Source organism: Drosophila teissieri, chromosome 2R (genome assembly GCF_016746235.2).
Source record: "Drosophila teissieri strain GT53w chromosome 2R, Prin_Dtei_1.1, whole genome shotgun sequence".
In the NCBI taxonomy this organism is placed as follows: domain Eukaryota; kingdom Metazoa; phylum Arthropoda; class Insecta; order Diptera; family Drosophilidae; genus Drosophila; species Drosophila teissieri.
This window is the reverse complement of record NC_053030.1, coordinates 15,010,996-15,023,197: the sequence shown is the minus strand read 5'-3', so window position 1 is coordinate 15,023,197 and position 12,202 is coordinate 15,010,996. Positions and strand designations below refer to the sequence as shown.

The window sequence follows — 12,202 nt, the reverse complement described above, 5'->3', positions numbered from 1 at the left end:
TATTGATTTATTACATAAATTAGGGGAAAATTGAACGATGGCCCAGGAAGTTAGCCTTTACTTAAAGTCGTTTATGAAATGAGACCTTAATAGTTTAACTTTTGCCATAACATGCTTCGATTTGAATAATTAAACCGGAGCTTTTGATGTCGTTCTAAGCCCCTTAGCTTAGTTGTGAGCTTGTGCCTAATTCGCAGAGGGATCACATTGCTTTGCAGTCTTGTTTGTGTTGGAATTTTAATTGGTTGCAAAATCAATAATCAGCAATGCGGCATAAACTATTTATGTGTGTCAACCCAATGGGAGACCTGCGGCCCACAAGTTAAATTCTCTAAACTAACACAAACACCAGTTAAGCACACACACACTTACGCACATGGAAGCTTCCGCTCACTCACACCAATGAACGGAAACAAAACTTGAGTCAAGAGTTATGGCAGCCAAATTGACTTGAAAACATTTTTTTTTGCAGCAAAGTATGCAACGATTTTTCGGCACTTCATTTGTGTGTTTGTGTGTGTTTTCGGGTATTTTCCGGGGTGTGTTTTCCAGTGAATTTGAGGGGGCAAGTGTGGCGGCTAGCTAAGCCGAGTCGAAATCTAATTGGATTTGTGCTCTCTCAATGAACTGCAAACGAAAAGTGTTTTATATGATTATTCGTCTGGGAGCCTCCGGGGACCCGAGAAGTGAACATTTTTATTTCCATTTTGCACTTGCCATACTCCATTAAACCAAAGTGCAAGTGTTTGCAAAATATGCAAGAGCGGAGCTGCAGAGAAAAAATAATCGGGTTATGAAAGTATGAAACTAAAGGAATAAAATTACCTTTAAGTCAGTTTTCATATGAAATTTATGGTATTCTTAAACGAAAGATTATGCCTTAGCTTAAATGATTTTTTGTTCTGAATCTGGTTTGTTAAATATATATTTTATTTACTCCCAAGTGCCAGTGTATTTATTAAAATACGTTTTTTCCTCCTGCTGCGCAGCGCTTATCGAGCGCCCTTGTGAAGGCGACAAAATATTTGCCACGCGACATTTCCAGCAATTAGGCGTAAAAACACGTAGCCAAGAATGGCGAGCGGAATACCAGGGCATACTTCGGAATCGGTGGGTTTATCATAGTGAAAATCAACGGCAGCTGAAGGCGGCATAAGGCATGGAAAAAGGGAGCAGTGCAGTCGTGGGGCCTGCAGTCTTTAATGAGACGGAAAGCGAGCGCCAATCGCTGCAATTAAAATTAATTACAGTATTTGTCAGCTTAGCCCGGCTAACTAACTAACTGGCCACCAGTAAACCTGCAAACCTGCAATCTGGCCTGGATCCTGGCCAAAAGCGGCGACGCGGAAGGGGAAACCGGGGTGTGGGATGGCTGCTTTGATTGCAATCGCGATCGTTAATTAAATGTCGAAAGGAATGTTGTTGTTGGTGCAGCTTGTGCTGTGTTGTGTTGTGTTTGTGTTGCAGATGTTGCAGCAGCAGTTACTGCGCTGGTGCCTCCTGTGCGTAAAGATCAGCCAAAATGGATAAGGGCCCAGTTGCTCATGCCGCTGGCTATTTATATCTGCAGCACGTTGTTGCACGCAATGTAATGTACATATAACCAATGTTGCTGCCTCAGCAGTTGTGGCTGCATTTGCTGTTGCAGTTGCTGCTGTGGTAGTTGTTGCTGCTGCTGTTGCTGCTGCGGGCATTATCGCCCTTGATCTTGGCTAAATCGAAATCGCCGGCGTTGCGTGAAGTGTTGCAAATGAGTTTTTGTCTGAGGCGTGCATTGCATTTTCAATTGGTCGGCAAATTGGCAGCGCCAACGAAAAGAGCCATCAAATCAAAATCACAGGTGGCACAGCTGTATTGAAATTGGCATTTTCCTGCAGTTTGGGTACTGAGCATCGTTTTAAGCGGATAGTTCCGTTAATTGGAATATCAGTCTTAATAAACTTAAGTGAGCAACAACAAACAATGGAAATATAATTAAGAAAATGCAAAAATATTATTTCTTATTTCCGTGAGACCTAGAAATTATTTATATTGATACTTTATGGTACTTAATGGAAAAAGTACTTCATATCAAGCTGATCACACTGGCTCACCCATTGATTGCCAATATTTGCAATGCCATGCATTGTATATGGCCAAATGCAGTTGTGTAAACAGAAACTTGAGCTATCAATATATGACAACAAACAGTGAAAAATTCCGGACTCGTTTTGGGGCCAAGAAAACTTTTTCGCTGCATAAGAAAAACTAATGAAAAATGCGGCGCAGAGGAAAAAGTTGATTGGTGTCGTCCTCGCATTCTCCCAATCTTCCAATCTGCCCCACCAGCACCCACCACCCACGCTGTCCCGAAAACTTGGCCATGTTTCAATTGAAAGAGCCAAACAAAACCAATGAAAAGTCCATAACGAACGGCGGGCGGAAAATGCGGAAAATAGGGGGGAGGTGCCAAAGCGAAGCAATTGAAAAACAGCTTCCGTTGGTGTTGCAAATTGTCAATTTCGTGGTCCGTTCTTTACACATCTCAATTGCTACGTCACATGCAAGAGAAAATTTAGATACTGCGAAAAAATTCTACAAAATTTCAATTTAATAAAGTTAATTAATATCAGTTTTGATTAGGTTTCCACACCAAAAATGGAAGCTTCCCTGCGGCAAAATCGCTCTCCACTCTTCACCCCACCCGCAAAAGCAAAAACAAGGCAAGCAACTTCAATATGCAAATGAGCCACGTGCAAGCCGATTTGAAGATGGCCAACGACAAGTGCAGTGGCCAACACGTTCTACTTGCAGTTCGAGTTGCCGTTGCCAGCCGGCTTAAGAGCAGCGAACGAACTTGTTCGATGTTGCAACAGTGATGAGCAGCGCAGCTCACAAAAAGCTAAGGAAAGTTAGTACGACAAAAGCCTAGTTCCTCACATGAAAATGGTGTAAAGTTAAGATATAGCTAAATGCTGGAAAAGTGTAACAGAACTTGAACTACTGTTTCTAGATAGCTCAGTCAAACACGCTCATCGCTTACTACAAACTTACATTTTTTATAAACTCTCGTAGGGCAGATTAAACTAGAACTGATTAAACTAGTAATACTTACAATGTCTCGCATAGGCCGCACTCCTATATATCTATATGGAACACGAAAAGTATTTTTGGGATAAGTGTCTGGTCTTTAGTTTAGTTTAGCGTGCCTTATTACTTACTTACTTAGGTACTTATTTTGTTTGTTTGCACTAAAAACAGATTCCTGTGGTCAAAGTTTTTCTTTTCTTTTCAAGCACACGCCTGATGAAAAGCGTGGACCTTCTGGGAAACTCTTATCCCGTCTTTGCGACATGACAGAACCCCCTACCCCTCTCCACCCCCGCGCCCAGTAACCCATAAGGGTGGACCGCTCGCGCAATCCCATTTCAAATTCCATATACCATTTGGCGTATACGGGCTCATTTGTCATTCACAGGCTGGAGACAACAATGTCTGGGGCAACAACAAAGGCTCTTTCAGTGTGTCCGTGTGTGTTTTGCTCGGCTTATCAGCGAGTGTTTATCAGAAGGAGCGAAGTGACCCACACAACAGCCCCCTCCACCCACTTGCAACTCGAACATCGAACATCGAACCTGGCGCGGCCAACATGTTGCGAGCCACTGTTGCCGGCTAAAACGGCAATGGGAAATAGTCAGTCGATTTTTGACCGTCAAATCAGCAGGTTGCGGTCGGTCCGTAAGTGCGAGTGGGAGAGCGCGTGTGCTAAGGTGAATTGTGAATCCGTTGCATTTCTCTTCCTCTTCCACTCCTCACACCTACGCAGCGGTGTGTGTGTGTGCGTGTCTGTCTGGCTGTGTGCGTGAAATAACGAAGTAACGAAATAACAACAACAGCAACACCAATAACAAATCACAGTCAGCTGTGAAGTTTCTTTCAATGTGTGAAATCATATATGCAAATGGCAAAAATAAGCAGAAATTACAAATTGATAGTGTGAAAAAATCATACACAAATTAAAGCATGCTAATCGAAATAGCTCAAAAAGCAACTGAGTAAAAATCAAAGCATACAAAAAAACAGCCGCTGGGTGTAATTTTTTTTGTGAAATTCGCCATTTCGAATTGGAACTTGGGAATTTTTGACAGCAGAATCAAGGAGCAAAGAGGAGAGCGAAAGGCGGGTAAGTTTTTTTTTGTGCTTAGAACTAACGGAGAAGTGCTTGTAAACACGCGACCCGGCAGCATGCCGTCCCTTTCCCACTCACCTTGCACCTGTCGCACTCCCTTCAGTTGCTCTCGTCCTCTCCCTGTCCGCCCACTGGCGCCATCTCTTTCCCGCCTGTCAGCATATCAAACAAAACATTCATGTTTGCTGTGCTGCTTGTTTGTTTGTTGCCTTGGTGCGCTCGTGCACCGTTAGCTTGGGCCGACATTTAACAATGCCTCCCCCTCTTTCGCCACCTCTTCTGCCTCTGCTTCTTCTTCGAGCTCTTGTTCTGCTTCATCCAGTTCTTGTTCTTCTTCTTGCTCTTGTCTTAGTGTTAGTGTTAGTATCAGTCGCCAGTAAACTCACTTCCTCATTTTCAACTTTTCAACGGGCTTTCGACTTTGTCTGCGGGCTGAAAACAAAAACAAAAACAAAGCGAAACATAAATATGCATTCCGTCTGAGATAGTTGTACATAGAAAAAAACTGCAGCGAGCTACGCAAAGTTTGTATTTTTTCAAATGATAAATAATAAAATGTATAGGCTGTCTTTAAATCCTTGATATCCTTTTTTAATGCTAAAATAAATATAAAAAATGATCTGGATAGTGTCCTTTAAAGCATTAAAACGAAATGTATAAAGTTAGGAGCACCAATATAAGAAAACATCGTATAAACTTCGTAAAACATGGTATTAATCTTATTTTTTAATGCTAAAATAAATATGAAAAATAACTTGATAGTGTCCTTTAAAACTTCAATACTAAATTTATGAAGTTAGGAGCACCAAGCTAAGAACTTTCTAGTAAAAAAAGTAATTAAATAAACCCAAAAAACTGTTCATATTCCCATAATTACTTCATTTTATAACATTCGGAGTGGGAGTACAATTTTCAGAGGGCCAGATAAAATTGGCCTCGTCGTACATGTGGAGGGTATACAAAGTTGTGTGCGGCGGAAGAAATGCGAGGTTTTGTTTGCAAATTACTTTTTATTGGGCATTTCCTTGACTTTGCTGACTTTTTTAGGCACTCGCAAAGGAAAATCAATAAATTTCATTTGATTTTTATAGTCGCCTTCTGCTCGGCGAGCAGCTGTGCCTGTGTTTGGTTTCATACATTTGTGTATATTTCTGTATATTTGTGTATTTCTGTGCGAGAAAAACCCTTGAATGGGTCCGCTTTGTTTTTGCCTCTGGCTTTGCCATGGCAGCACTTGAGCCACCTCTTCAACTCCCACTCCCACTCCCACTCTTTTAGCCTGGTTGGTTGGCCGGCTGGTCTGTCTGCCCGTCTGGCTGCGTGCGTTTTGCCGGTTTTTGTTTTGGTTTTATCCTGAAAAACTCTTTGGCCTAGAATCGCAGGCACAAACGAAACGCCAGCAAGCCAGAATTTCCCCTTTTGATATTAATTATCAAAGACTCTTTGGCTGCGTTAGCTGGAGCCGCCCAGATTAGACAGTTGATTGTGGTGGCATGGATTGGTGTCATGGCTGAAATGGGTGGCTTCACCTCCTATACTGCCGTCTAATTAATCAGAAATTTTTATTATATTTTAGATTGTTATTTATTTTTGGCATAAATAAGAACCAGTTCAGCTGGTCAAGTATTATTTTCAACTGGTTTGTGTGCGGAGACTGTCTTTGGCCGTTGTGCATGTGTATAATTAGATTAGATAAGATTAGTTTGCTTATATACGTAAGTATATCTTTCGGGGACGAGTCTTATCTTTTGCTATAGTTGGAAGTCATTGCTGTGGAATATTTTGTTAGCTTTGGAAATACAATTGCTCATCTGTCAGGCGGAGCGCATTGCGATCATATAGCTTTATTACCAAACAATTAGCCCAGTGTATATGCTGATTATATCAATATTTATATTAAAGCCGCATGATATATGCATTCGTAATCATATTTCAGAGAGCTCGCTTTCTAATGCAAACTTTTTGTGGCTACAATAAATGTCAGTGTGTTTTTACTGCACAATTTTTATTTCCAGCAATCATTTCCCAAATGTAGCCATTTCAATTAAACCGAGTTTCTGTGACAAGGGAAAATGTCGCTTGTGTTAAGGGGAAACCCCCCTTTTTCTACCCTTTTTTCTTGGCTGATATACCCATTTAGTATTTGCTTAATTTCATAAAATTCACCTTCATCGCTGTCACTTGTCGTCGGGTTGCCTGTGCCGACGAGAGCTCTGCGTTTAATTTCATTTCCATTTTCATAAAAACGGGTTTCAGGTGAGAAAATGCCCGAGTTCAGAGTTCAGAGGTCTCTTCGGCTCTGCGGCTCTTTGACTCGCTTGATGCTTGGCTGCATCATTAAGAAGCAGCAACGGCACTCAAATTTAATTATTTATGTCGGGCACTGGCGTCTGGGCGCAGAAAAAAGGGTAAAGGTTGGGCCAAAGCTAAAGGAGTAGAGATATAGGTGGCCACCTGTGGTCAGGCGGCAGAAGTTGAAGCTGTTGCCATTTATGTTAATTTCGATGAATTAATCACTTCGCGTATTAGCATTCCTTTTGACTGGGCTTACATCATTGGCTCCATTCTTTTATTTTTTTAGTTTTGCCAGCTCTTCGTGATAGCATGGCTTATAATACCCGTAGTTATGGTATAATATCGAGCAGGTGCGAGCTGAAGTTCCAATTCTTCTCGTACGGCCGCTTCTTCACTCGAATTTCGCACGTCTGCACGTTCTCTATTGGATGTATAAGCAAATAGTAAAGCAAAAAACTAGAACTAGGAAAACAGTTTAGTTTGCAGCAAAAACGAGCAAAAAACAGTTGTCAAAATGTGGTACATGGGAAAAAGAGCGTTATACAATATTCTTTGTCTTCTGGCTGGTTGCACGTTTCGGCTTCGCATCGAATTGCCAGCTGCTATCTAATGTACGGAATGCTGAAGGGATTGATGGGCGTGCCAAAAGGGGAAGGGGAGAAGGGGGGAATGCCGCCCGGATCGGTTGTCAAACGGAAATGCTATGCAGTGTGCTTTCCACGTTCAAGTGGATGGGCGGCACTGATAAACTTAACCCTAACCCAGTTAGGAGCACTGCTGATAAGTTCTTCGAGTGGATACAAACATAGAAGTAGATGGCAGTAGATGGAAGTAGATGGAAGTATCCAATTTGGCTAGACAGGTGATACACGTCGTTTGCATTCCTGAGGTGCTTCTCTCTCTTGGGAAAGTACCAACTTGTTAAAAAAAGATACATCAACTGTAATGTAGTGAATTAATCAACTTTCTTCTGCAAATGAATTAGTAATTTTTATGTAAATACCTTTTTCATACAATTCTTCTCAATTGGCCTATTACTGCGTTTCTTTTGGTTTTCCCCTTTTCTACAATCTACTTACAACTGACCTACTAATTTATCTCTTCAAGAAAGTTGCTCCTTGGAGGAATCCTTTAGCACAAAAGCCCAACCGTAACTCCTTCCACCAAGCAAAACGAGATCTTTTGTCAAAACTTGCGTGGCGTGCTGGTCTTCTGCTGATTTCGGGTTTATTTTTCATGTTTTATGTTTTGTTTGCTTCTGGCTGGCCCCTTTATAATTCCGCTTCCTTTGCCTGATAACAATGCAAAACAAAACTTTTTAGCAGGCTTTTATGTACTCGCACTCGTACCCACACGTACACTAATTCATTCTGGAGCACTCTGTAGTGTGAGTAACTCAAAGTTGTTGGAACATTTTGGCAACTGCTTTCAGCTGCTTTGCCTTTTTGGCTCCTTTATTGTTCGCAGCTCGCCACGAAAGGAGTGCGGAAAGTCTGACGCGTAATTCATTACTTGTTGAGGGTTCGGTTTGTTCTGCAGCCTTAAGACTGAGCTTTTGTGTTTGTGCTTGCTTAGGCGCATTTCCCTGGCCCTCCGAGGGCCTGCGGAAGTTTCAGCCGCGATATCGCACAAACTACTTGGCTCCTCGCTGGTCGTCTCCTCTAATCTGCCTGCCTTCGCATATGCCTAATTCAACTTAAATACTGGCACAATGTAAACAAAGCCAGCACAAAAATGCCACAGTGTGATAAGCCGTTTCTTGGATTGAATACATATAATATACATATGTAATATGTACATATTTCCGTTTGTGACGGAATTACTTTTAAAAGTAAAATATTTTTTGAAGATAAAATAATTTATGTTGACTTTCCAGTTCGTTGACCTTTTACCACACCTTAACTTCCTCAGCAAACAGCGAAAGACTTTGCACATAATTAGTATCGACATTTAAGTACCTTATTAACTAAAATACATAACTAATTTAAAAATATATATACTCATTAAATATTTATTTCTAGTGTGCAGAATGCGATTAACAAATGCCTGCTCGCACAATATTTATTTTGGATAATTTAAAGCCATCCATTATACGTATATGTATGTATAATCCACACAAGCTGTATAAATAAATCCCTAAAACGGCGAGATCTTCACTTAAATATATGTTGAACTGAACGCATAAATATTGCGCTCCTCATTTTGTATTCACAAGTTGCTGAGGAGTATTCCCAGTGCGGTATCCTTGGGTCATATACTCCAAATGAATACATTGTTTAACCATTATGTCAGTCCCACATGCGAAGGCTTTCTTCATAAATTCATAAAATTTCATACACATAAATTCGCCGACAGTTTACATTTGGATTGGCATGTATATATATGTATGTATGTATATGGAGAAACCCTTTTGTTTATATGATAATGAGTGCCCACTGCGCCTCAGTGCGGTTTCTGCTGATTTCTGCTGATTCCTCACAGACAATCCAATCTATTTCGCCTGCTTTTCAGCCTATTTTGGCCAGAATTCCTTGCCTTCCGTTGGCCCGAAGCCCGTGACATGTGGCGGGCAATAAGCGGGCTGCTGGCCAATTTATGGCCATGGATACTATAAATTGTGGCCGGGCTATTGATTTGCTGTTGCCATTCTGCTGCTGCGTGTGCTGACAGTTGACAGTTGAGTTACAAGGTCATTAAGTGGGGCACTGCGAGTGCGAGTGCTATTTCGAGTGGGAGTGGGTGGGGAGTGGGTGGCAAAAGAGTGGAGCTCGGGACCCCCAAACATGAACCCGTTTTTGTGCGTCACGAGATATATGTATGTGTATCTATCGCACTCTGCGTGTTTGTCTGCGCAATTGCGGTTAATGTCCAAAGCGTGGATTCATTTCCGTTTTAAAAAAATCTCTTTTTTCTTGCGTTTAAGATTTTTGATTGATTGATGTTTTGGGTTAGAGAGGCTGAAAGGTCACTGGAATGACTGGCAGCAATCCCTCATCTTTTGTTGGTGCCCACAAAGGGAATACACAAAGATTATCCCTCGAATTGAGTTGTTCTGCCTTTTTGTATGCCATCGAGATACCAATCTTTTTGAGGCGTTCTTTTAGCCGTCGTTTCTGCTGCGTCTGCTGTGCTCTGGTATTAGATTACCATTCCTGTTCTGGGTCAATTAGTTTGTTTGGTCAACTGTTTGACACTTCGATAAGGCTCTAACTGGTAATGGAATGGAAATGGAAGTGGGTCGCCCCAGTGGCTCGAAAGTGCAATGTGAAAAGATGCGAACGCTTTCACCCAACTCTCGAGTGGAGTGGAGAGGAGATACGAGATACAAGATACACATACTGACAGCTACTTAATCGAAGTAGCCGCAGTCTAAAGTGAAATGCGGCGCAGATTTTTATGCATTTGCAGCTGACCAAAACCAAAACCAAAACCAAAACACTGACGCAGACCCAGACCCGGACTCCAGATTCGAAACCCAAGATGAGTCGTCTCAGTTTTCAGGGCAGTTGACTGCCGCATTCCACTCAAAAGATGCTGCAGGCCCCAAAAAAAACTACACACACTCGTACATGTGTAAGCCAAAGTCTGGTCTTTGGGTACACTGACAAAAATGTGGCTCCCCTTATATAGGTTTTACTCATATCTGTTTACAATTGAGCAGTGCGAGGTGTATACTATTGTATATAACATAAAATGGTTTAAAGTTTTAATAAGTGTTATGTATGCCATAAATATGTTTCTATCATTAAAATCAGCGCCTTTTACAATCGTCTTGCCACATTTTTCGCTGTGCATATCTTTGTTTTTGGTGGATGCAGGAGAACCTGTTTGGTTTGGGATTTGGCTTCTTTTTTCCTCTCATTTTTTCTTGTATGTCGGAAATTTACGAGTTTGGCGAATACCCAGCGAGAAGAATTCAATGAACTCGTCTTCTAAGTTGGCTCCGCCGTCTGCCGGGCTAAGTGGGCAGATCCCAGACATGGTCTTAGGCCATGTAAATGGGGGTTCTCAACAACCCACCATGCCACCATGCCGCCTTGCCGCCATCTACCAACCCCTCGTCCAATCCCAGAAATTGCTTTCGAATTGGATTAGCTGCATAAAAAAGTTTCTTTTGTAGGCCCACAAAACTTGTAGGCCGCATGTTGCAGTCGTGTTGATTTGTTGTTGCTGCTTGTCCCAACATTTGTCTTGTCATTGTTTTTACTCTTTTTATTTTTCTCCTTTTTTTTTTTTTGTTTTTATTTTTGTTTGTATAGTTTCATAGTTGGCATAGGCCGGAGGATGTCTCGTTTTGGACCTGGTCGGTCGGTCGGTCGGCAATTAGCAACAGACTCTGCTCCACTTGCCCCATCGTCTGTGACAAATCTGTGCACTGGCCGCCCCACCCACTTGCCAAAAGATATTTTTTTAATTGTGGACAACGCACAATTAGTGCTCAAGTTATAATTAAATGTAGCCAAAGCACTGATGGCCACTAAGCGACACTAACAGTCGGGCATCTAAGTTTTAATTGCCGTCATTTGCTGAAGTGCCTGAAATGGCACAAATGCCTGAAATGGCAGATAGGGGAAATGAATGGGGGAAATCACTATAAATACGTTTGTGCGAAAGAAGAGTTTTGAATGCGAATTAGTTTGTGCCGCCCTGGGCCATTGGGCTAGACCATTTTGCTGAGAATAAACTGAATAAACTTTATAAACATTGAAACTAAATAAATCATTTAATAATCTTTGTTTTGAAATAGACTTGTGTGGATCTTTAAATTGCTCATAAATAATCAAATACTGAATTAGCAATCAAATATTTTCAATTCCTCAAAATCAATCGCACACAAATTAACATGTGGAAATGCCAAATTCTTTAAATTCGTTAATATCAAACAGCATCGGTCTATTGGTTTATTTTTGTTTATATGTCGAAACGAATCATCTTTTATTCATTGGCTCAGATAAGATCCAACTATTTTAATTGAATAAACAATAGACGTTCGAAGCATTTAACTGCCTATATCACAAAGACCAAAAGGCAAAAACATCTTCAACTTGCGGCAACAGAAGCAGCAAAGGCAGCTCTAATGACTTGAACTAACCTTCGGCAACAAATCACGGCTGTCAGAAGTGGCGGCAGATAAATGAAAAATAAATGTATGGATAAAATATAAAATACAAATACAATGGGCAGCAGAAGATTTAATAAACCACCACCACCGCCGCCGACACCGAAAGGCCAATCGAGAGAAACCTGTTGCAATTCGTTGATTTTGCCTCCAACAGCGACGGGTTTTGTTAAGTTTACAGTGCAAAGCCTTGCAGTGCTTTGTCTTATATACATAAGTTTGTAAACTACTGGTGGCTTTTTGTTGCAATGCCACAGAGTGTTCTGCCGGCTCTTGTTCACAGTTTCTGTTCCTCTGTTTCGGCATTAGAAGACATGGATGTTCATTAAACCGTAACCGCAGCAACACAGCAGAATCACCAGAAGTTGTCAAGCTCTCGAGCTCACCTGAGCCGCACATTGCCGCAAATGCCAATGCAAATGCCTCAGGTGAGCTGAAGTCACCTCGAGCGCAGAGAGACAGGCATATCAGTGGCATTTAACCAGGAAGGTGCCAATGTCGGCCAATTCGAAAACGAAGTCAGAGTGCCCTTTCAAGAATAACTAAAACGAATGTATACGTGGTTGCTATCGAATACTAAACAAAGTACTACAAATTTTGTATAAAGAAATCTTAAGAAA

At 41.4% G+C, this 12,202-nt stretch overlaps 1 protein-coding gene across 2 annotated transcripts in view; it reads left to right on the top strand.

The window, feature by feature from the left end:
* The first annotated feature begins 3,674 nt into the window (after window positions 1–3,674).
* The window catches only part of LOC122615023 (putative polypeptide N-acetylgalactosaminyltransferase 9), a 59,015-nt gene continuing 50,487 nt past the window's right edge, over window positions 3,675–12,202 (top strand). For both annotated transcript variants that reach the window (XM_043789857.1, XM_043789855.1), the window contains exon 1: window positions 3,675–4,162. The gene's annotated coding sequence lies outside the window, so the exon portion shown is untranslated. The remainder of the gene's footprint in view (window positions 4,163–12,202) is intronic.